Genomic DNA, 6,000 nt, shown 5'->3' with positions numbered 1-6,000 from the left:
CAATTTTAGGGATGAAGAAACTGAAGCCAAGAGAGGTTAATGGACTTGTCCAAAGTCACAACTATTCAATGGCAAGGATGGTTTAAAACTCAGATCTGTTTACTCCAAAGCCTACAATTTCTATAGCAACTCGAACAAATTCACCCCTCCCTTTAATGCTTCTTCCCTAATGCCCAGCTTTTCAACCTCAAAGGGAGTAGTTAACCCTTTAATATCTAAAAAGAAAAATTCATGATGGAAACAAAACCCAAACTCCTTAATCTGGAAGTCAAAACCAAAGTTGCCAGCCTGGTATCCCATGAGTCATTCCTATCTCAACCTGACCAAATGTTAGCAACCATCTGTCCCAAGGGCATGTGGCTTCACGGAGGGAAGGACAGTCCTATCCATTTTGTGAATTAGTGAAATGCCAGTCCTAGCTTTCCCAACTACAAAGGGCACCATCCACACAACAGTAAAATGCTCAAGTCTAGGGAGCACTGGACTCAATCAAAAGACTCGGACTCTTGTTCAATGAGTGAACTTATAGAAGCTCAACTCTAAGCCAGTTTTTTCGTTCAGAAAACAATCACCTGTTCTACTTGCCTCCCAGCTTTCCTCAGGACAGACATAGAAGCTTTAATCAGCAGCTCCATGCATGTTCTTTCTCCTGCTGGTGTCTTCTGCATTCTGACTCCTCCTCTTCCCCCTGCCTTGCAAATATTCCCCCTTCTGTTCAAATATTGGAACTCACTGTGTGCTCAACACCATGCTGGGTACAAGGAGAGGCTCACATACAGGCTAAGAAAAGATGATAGAGACCTAACATCAGACAGTATGAAACTAGAACCAACTGGCTACAAATGAACTGAAGGGCTGGCCTGCTGAGGAACGGCCAGGGTCTGTTTAAGCCTCAGGCCTGCCCAGGACCCTCCTGGCCTGGCTGTGGGACCTCAGGACTAGAGGCTCAGCGTCCCCCTAACTCAGACACTATCTGCCCACAGGCAAGGATAAGGACCGCATCTTTCAAGGCTACTTTCAGCCCCAAGAGTTGACCCATCTGCCCCTAACTCCCTGCTTTTTCCATGCTTAACTCGCGGGCCTTGGCAAATTAAGTACCTTCAACTCTATTAGACATATAGCTTCCCTCTTTGGGAACACAAGAGGGCTGGGACAAACCAAACAGTAGAAAATCTTTCTGAAAGACACAGAGATTCCTCTTCCTTACTCATTCTGGCCGTCTAGGCTCAGAACTCTAAGAGAATGCGGAGGACATCTGGTGTAATAGTCCCAGTGGACATCATTAAGAGGGGTTCTCTGCTTGCACACATTCCAACTGACCCCAGAACATCTCTACAGCCCTAAAATAAACCAATTCCCTCCAACTCCCATCCCACATGGACATTTCACTCTTCCCTGGAAGCCCAAATATGATGCGGCTGCTCATAGGGGCAGAGTGTATCTGTCTATAACAAGCTCCTCAAAGACGGAGTCTGCACAAAGGCTTGGTTCATGATCCAAATTTTTTTAAAAATAGAAAAAATAGCCCTGGCCGGTTGGCTCAGCGGTAGAGCGTCGGCCTAGCGTGCGGAGGACCCGGGTTCGATTCCTGGCCAGGGCACACAGGAGAGGCGCCCATTTGCTTCTCCACCCCTCCGCCGCACTTTCCTCTCTGTCTCTCTCTTCCCCTCCCGCAGCCAAGGCTCCATTGGAGCAAAGATGGCCCGGGCGCTGGGGATGGCTCTGTGGCCTCTGCCCCAGGCGCTAGAGTGGCTCTGGCCGCAATATGGCGACGCCCAGGATGGGCAGAGCATCGCCCCCTGATGGGCAGAGCGTCGCCCCATGGTGGGCGTGCTGGGTGGATCCCGGTCGGGCGCATGCGGGAGTCTGTCTGACTGTCTCTCCCCGTTTCCAGCTTCAGAAAAGTGAAAAAAAAAAAAAAAAAAAAATAGAAAAAATAAAGACTGATGTTTGCCTGACGTTAACTAAAACAGTGTTTTTCAACTGCCAGTCTGCACACCAGTGTTGGTCCATAACAGTGCCAGTCCAGGGTAGTTCATTCCTTGGCAGACCAGCAGTTGAAAAACACTGAATTAAAAGACATTGTTATTTGGAAATAGCAAGCAAGATCACTGACTCTATAAGGTAGTAATGATTCTCAGAATTGGAAGTACAGGCTGCAAGTATGGATGACAAGACACTGTGGTTAGTGAGCTCTTTTCCCATCAATTTGAGAGTTTGCACTCTTCCCAGGAGCAACTAGAAAAACAGAAACTCAAGAAACCTTGCTTAGTCCCACAACCAGCCAGACTTTCTTGCTATTTCTCTGCCATCTAGTGGCTCATCTGGAGTATCACAGGTCGACCTTGTGGTCATTTTCCTTGGTCCCTCCATCATTTTCCTAAATAACGGTATTATTTAGACAGCCAAGCATTATGTTGGGTGCTTTATCTATATTATTGCTAGTCTTCATAACAACGCACAGTGAGAATTCTATTTTTCAAATATGAAAACCAAGGCTTAAAAGTAACATCACGGCCCTGGCCGGTTGGCTCAGCGGTAGAGCGTCAGCCTGGCGTGCGGGGGACCCGGGTTCGATTCCCGGCCTGGGCACATAGGAGAAGCGCCCATTTGCTTCTCCACCCCCCCCCCTTCCTCTGTCTCTCTCTTCCCCTCCCGCAGCCAAGGCTCCATTGGAGCAAAGATGGCCCGGGCACTGGGGATGGCTCCTTGGCCTCTGCCCCAGGCGCTAGAGTGGCTCTGGTCGCGGCAGAGCGTCGGCCCTGGTGGGCGTGCCGGGTGGATCCCGGTCGGGCGCATGCGAGAGTCTGTCTGACTGTCTCTCCCCGTTTCCAGCTTCAGAAAAAAATACAAACAAAAAAAAAAGTAACATCACTTGACCAGTGGAAAATACGATGCCCAAGTCTATCCTCATGCTATTGTTATCACTCCTCCTAGAGGAAAAGAAGGCCCAACACTAAAGATGATCTCAATTCTTCCACAAATTCGTGCATGTTCCAAGCTCCTGACAGTTAGTTAACATTCTGGTCAAATAGATAGTACCACTACTTGCCCCAGGATACACCAGACACAGCAGGGGGAATCAGGCAAATCACCTCACTCAATTTCTCCAGCTGAGAATGAGAGGCTACACAAAACAGGTACACAGATGTTCATAGGAATGTTATGCATAATAACCAAGAGGTGGAAACAACTCAAGAACCCATCACCTGATGAATAAATTGGACAAAATGTGGTATATCCATAAAATGAAATATTTAGCCATAAAAAGGCATGAAGTATGATATATGCTAAAACATTAAAGAACCTTAAAAACATTATGTTAAGTGAAAGAATCCAATCACAAAAGAGCACACACTGTATGCTTAACATTTACATGAAATGTCCAGAACAGGTAAATCTACCACAACAGAAAGATTAATGGTTACTTAGGGCTGAAGGGATTGGAGGCAGGAGAACAAGGGTTTAGAAAGTGATAGCTAAGGGTACAGGATTTATTTCTTAAGTCAAGATAATGTTCTAAAATATATCATGGTCATAATTACACAACTCAGTGAATATATAAAAACCACTAAATTGTCTACTTTAATTAAGTGAATTCTATTATATGTAAATTATCTCAGTAAAACTGTTGCACACATCCCCTCCCACCAAAAAAAGAGGACTGCTCTAAATATCCTAAGGCCCTTCCTTCCAGTTGTTTTTAGCAGACGAATTAATCTATCATTGTTAGTGCCAGCACTAATAACTTGGCCTTAACCACCTCAAACTGGTATTAAGTCCAATCTCATCCAAGGTTCCCTGAATAACTGTTCCATGCCCTCTCCCCAACATCTGAGTGAGCAGACTCTGCCTCTGAGAGGCAGATACCTCCCTGTCTTAAGGAACCCAAACTGCAGACATCTATATAACCACTGACTCTAGACAAGAAAAATAGGGCACAGACAGCCTGCCTCTGTCTCTGATGCTGTTTCAGAGACCTTCCTGATAAGTGACTCCAGCCTAAACTCAACAGTTCTGAGAATGTTCATTCACACTTCGGGGGCGGCCTGTACTCTGGTAAATACACTGGCTTTGGAATCAGATGTGATTTCATTATTTTACAGCTCTGTCTTGGGCAAGTTACTTAGCTACTCTGATGTTAAATTTCCTGCAAAATGGTTACAAATATGCTTCCACTACTCTTATGGAAATGGTATGTGTATCATTTGAGGCTAACATTCCAAGTCAGGTGCCCTACACAAGACTTCTGGAACACACCCTTTCCTATGAGCTCTGGCTCCAGACCTCTATTCTCTGAGAAGTCCTACCTGACAGCCCCACCTCACTGATTATTCCCTTTCAGTCTTCCAAACACTTAAGTAGAGTCTGATGGCCCACAACTCTGAAAAAACAAACTCCCCATGTCTGCAGATTTCCTGTAATTTATTAAATACTAAGTTTTGCTACTCTTCACTAGCAAGAATTGCTCATCCAGCCTTTTTAAAAAGTATCCTATGTTCTGTAACAAGGACAAAGTCCTGATCTGTGTGTAGGATCCAGGTTGATTCTGCCGCTAAATGTGCTTTATGTGACTTTGAGCAAGTACCTTCCCTTGTAAAATGAGGGACTAACAATAACCTTAGATCTCTTCTGGTGTATAAGATCCTTCGCCCCCGAAACCTATGATTACTAATACTGAATTGTTTTTTAACAACCAAACACCACTCTTAAATGAGGCAGAAAACATGTCCACAACCAGAATGTAAAAATACACTGTTGGGGTTGGACTAGCCACTTGCTAAATTTTTAGCTACATCACTAGTACTGTACCAGCTCTCTCCAACTTTTTTCTTTCTACAGGACTGAAAAAGGATTTGTCCCTAGTTTTAAAATAACTACTAAAAAGGTATTTTTATTACTCCAAGAAAAACATCAAAGTTAAATAACCTGTCCAAGATCATTCAGTAAGTAAACAATGGAGCCATGATTCAAAACCAGGCAGTCTGGCTCTAGAGTCCATGTTCTTAATTATTACTTTATACTGCCTTTTGCAAAACAGACAAGCTATAATGCCTAAGAGTAAATCATACTGAGTGATGGACCATTTTGAACCCCTTAACATTATAAAATTGGATGCCGTTCTATAGAAGAATTTCCTAACAGATCAAGCTTTGTCCTTTTGTCTGACTGAATGTTCACTGGGAATTGAAGAACCATTATCTCTAATCCTAATGACAATTCTTCAATAGGTTAGCAGGTTTTATTGCCTCACTTTACAAATGTGTAAATCAAGACTGAAAAACTAAAGTTGTTTGCTCAAACACAGCTAGGTATTGAGTCTAATTCAAGTATAGGTCTCTCTACTCCAAAATATAAGTGCTTCTCCTATTATTCAATATTGTTTTTCTTTAAAAATTAAAAAATTTATATGGAATTGGTACTAGATTTCCCAAAACACAAACAACCACAGCAAATGTTTGATTTTATATAAATTGTAATGGAGAATGTCAGGATATTTACAAGAAGAGATCTGTAAGGGGATATAGTCTCACTACTGAAGTCTATTAATTCTTGGATCCTACTAGTATTCCCAGAAGAAAAAGTGGTCCATAAAATAGGAAAAAACAGTGTCTGCCACCATTAAGAAACCATATTTATCCTACAAGCAAAAACCAAGTCAGTCTTTACTGGACACTGCAAAATACAAGACACTATAGTTTGAACCAAACTTTAGAACCTCTCAAATATGTGTATCAAGGAAAACCTAATTCTCCTTAAAGACTCCATAGTCTATTTAATACAAAGGTTTTATGGATTTTACTAATTTCCTGTCAACAGCAAAAAATTCCTAGGGTTGTAGAGATGATCCTGGCACCAGTGGTGTTCAAATCTCTTGGCAAAGTCTAGAGGACCCACCGGGTACACAAACTGTGTATCCATGTTTGGCACAAGGAAGAAGTCAGGGAAGCAAAACTGCTGAGACTGTTTCAATCACAGCAGTTGTTTCATGATACCTTT

Source organism: Saccopteryx leptura, chromosome 3 (assembly GCF_036850995.1).
Source record: "Saccopteryx leptura isolate mSacLep1 chromosome 3, mSacLep1_pri_phased_curated, whole genome shotgun sequence".
NCBI classification, from domain to species: domain Eukaryota; kingdom Metazoa; phylum Chordata; class Mammalia; order Chiroptera; family Emballonuridae; genus Saccopteryx; species Saccopteryx leptura.
The sequence above is the reverse complement of the archived record's forward strand: the minus strand, read 5'-3'. Positions refer to the sequence as shown.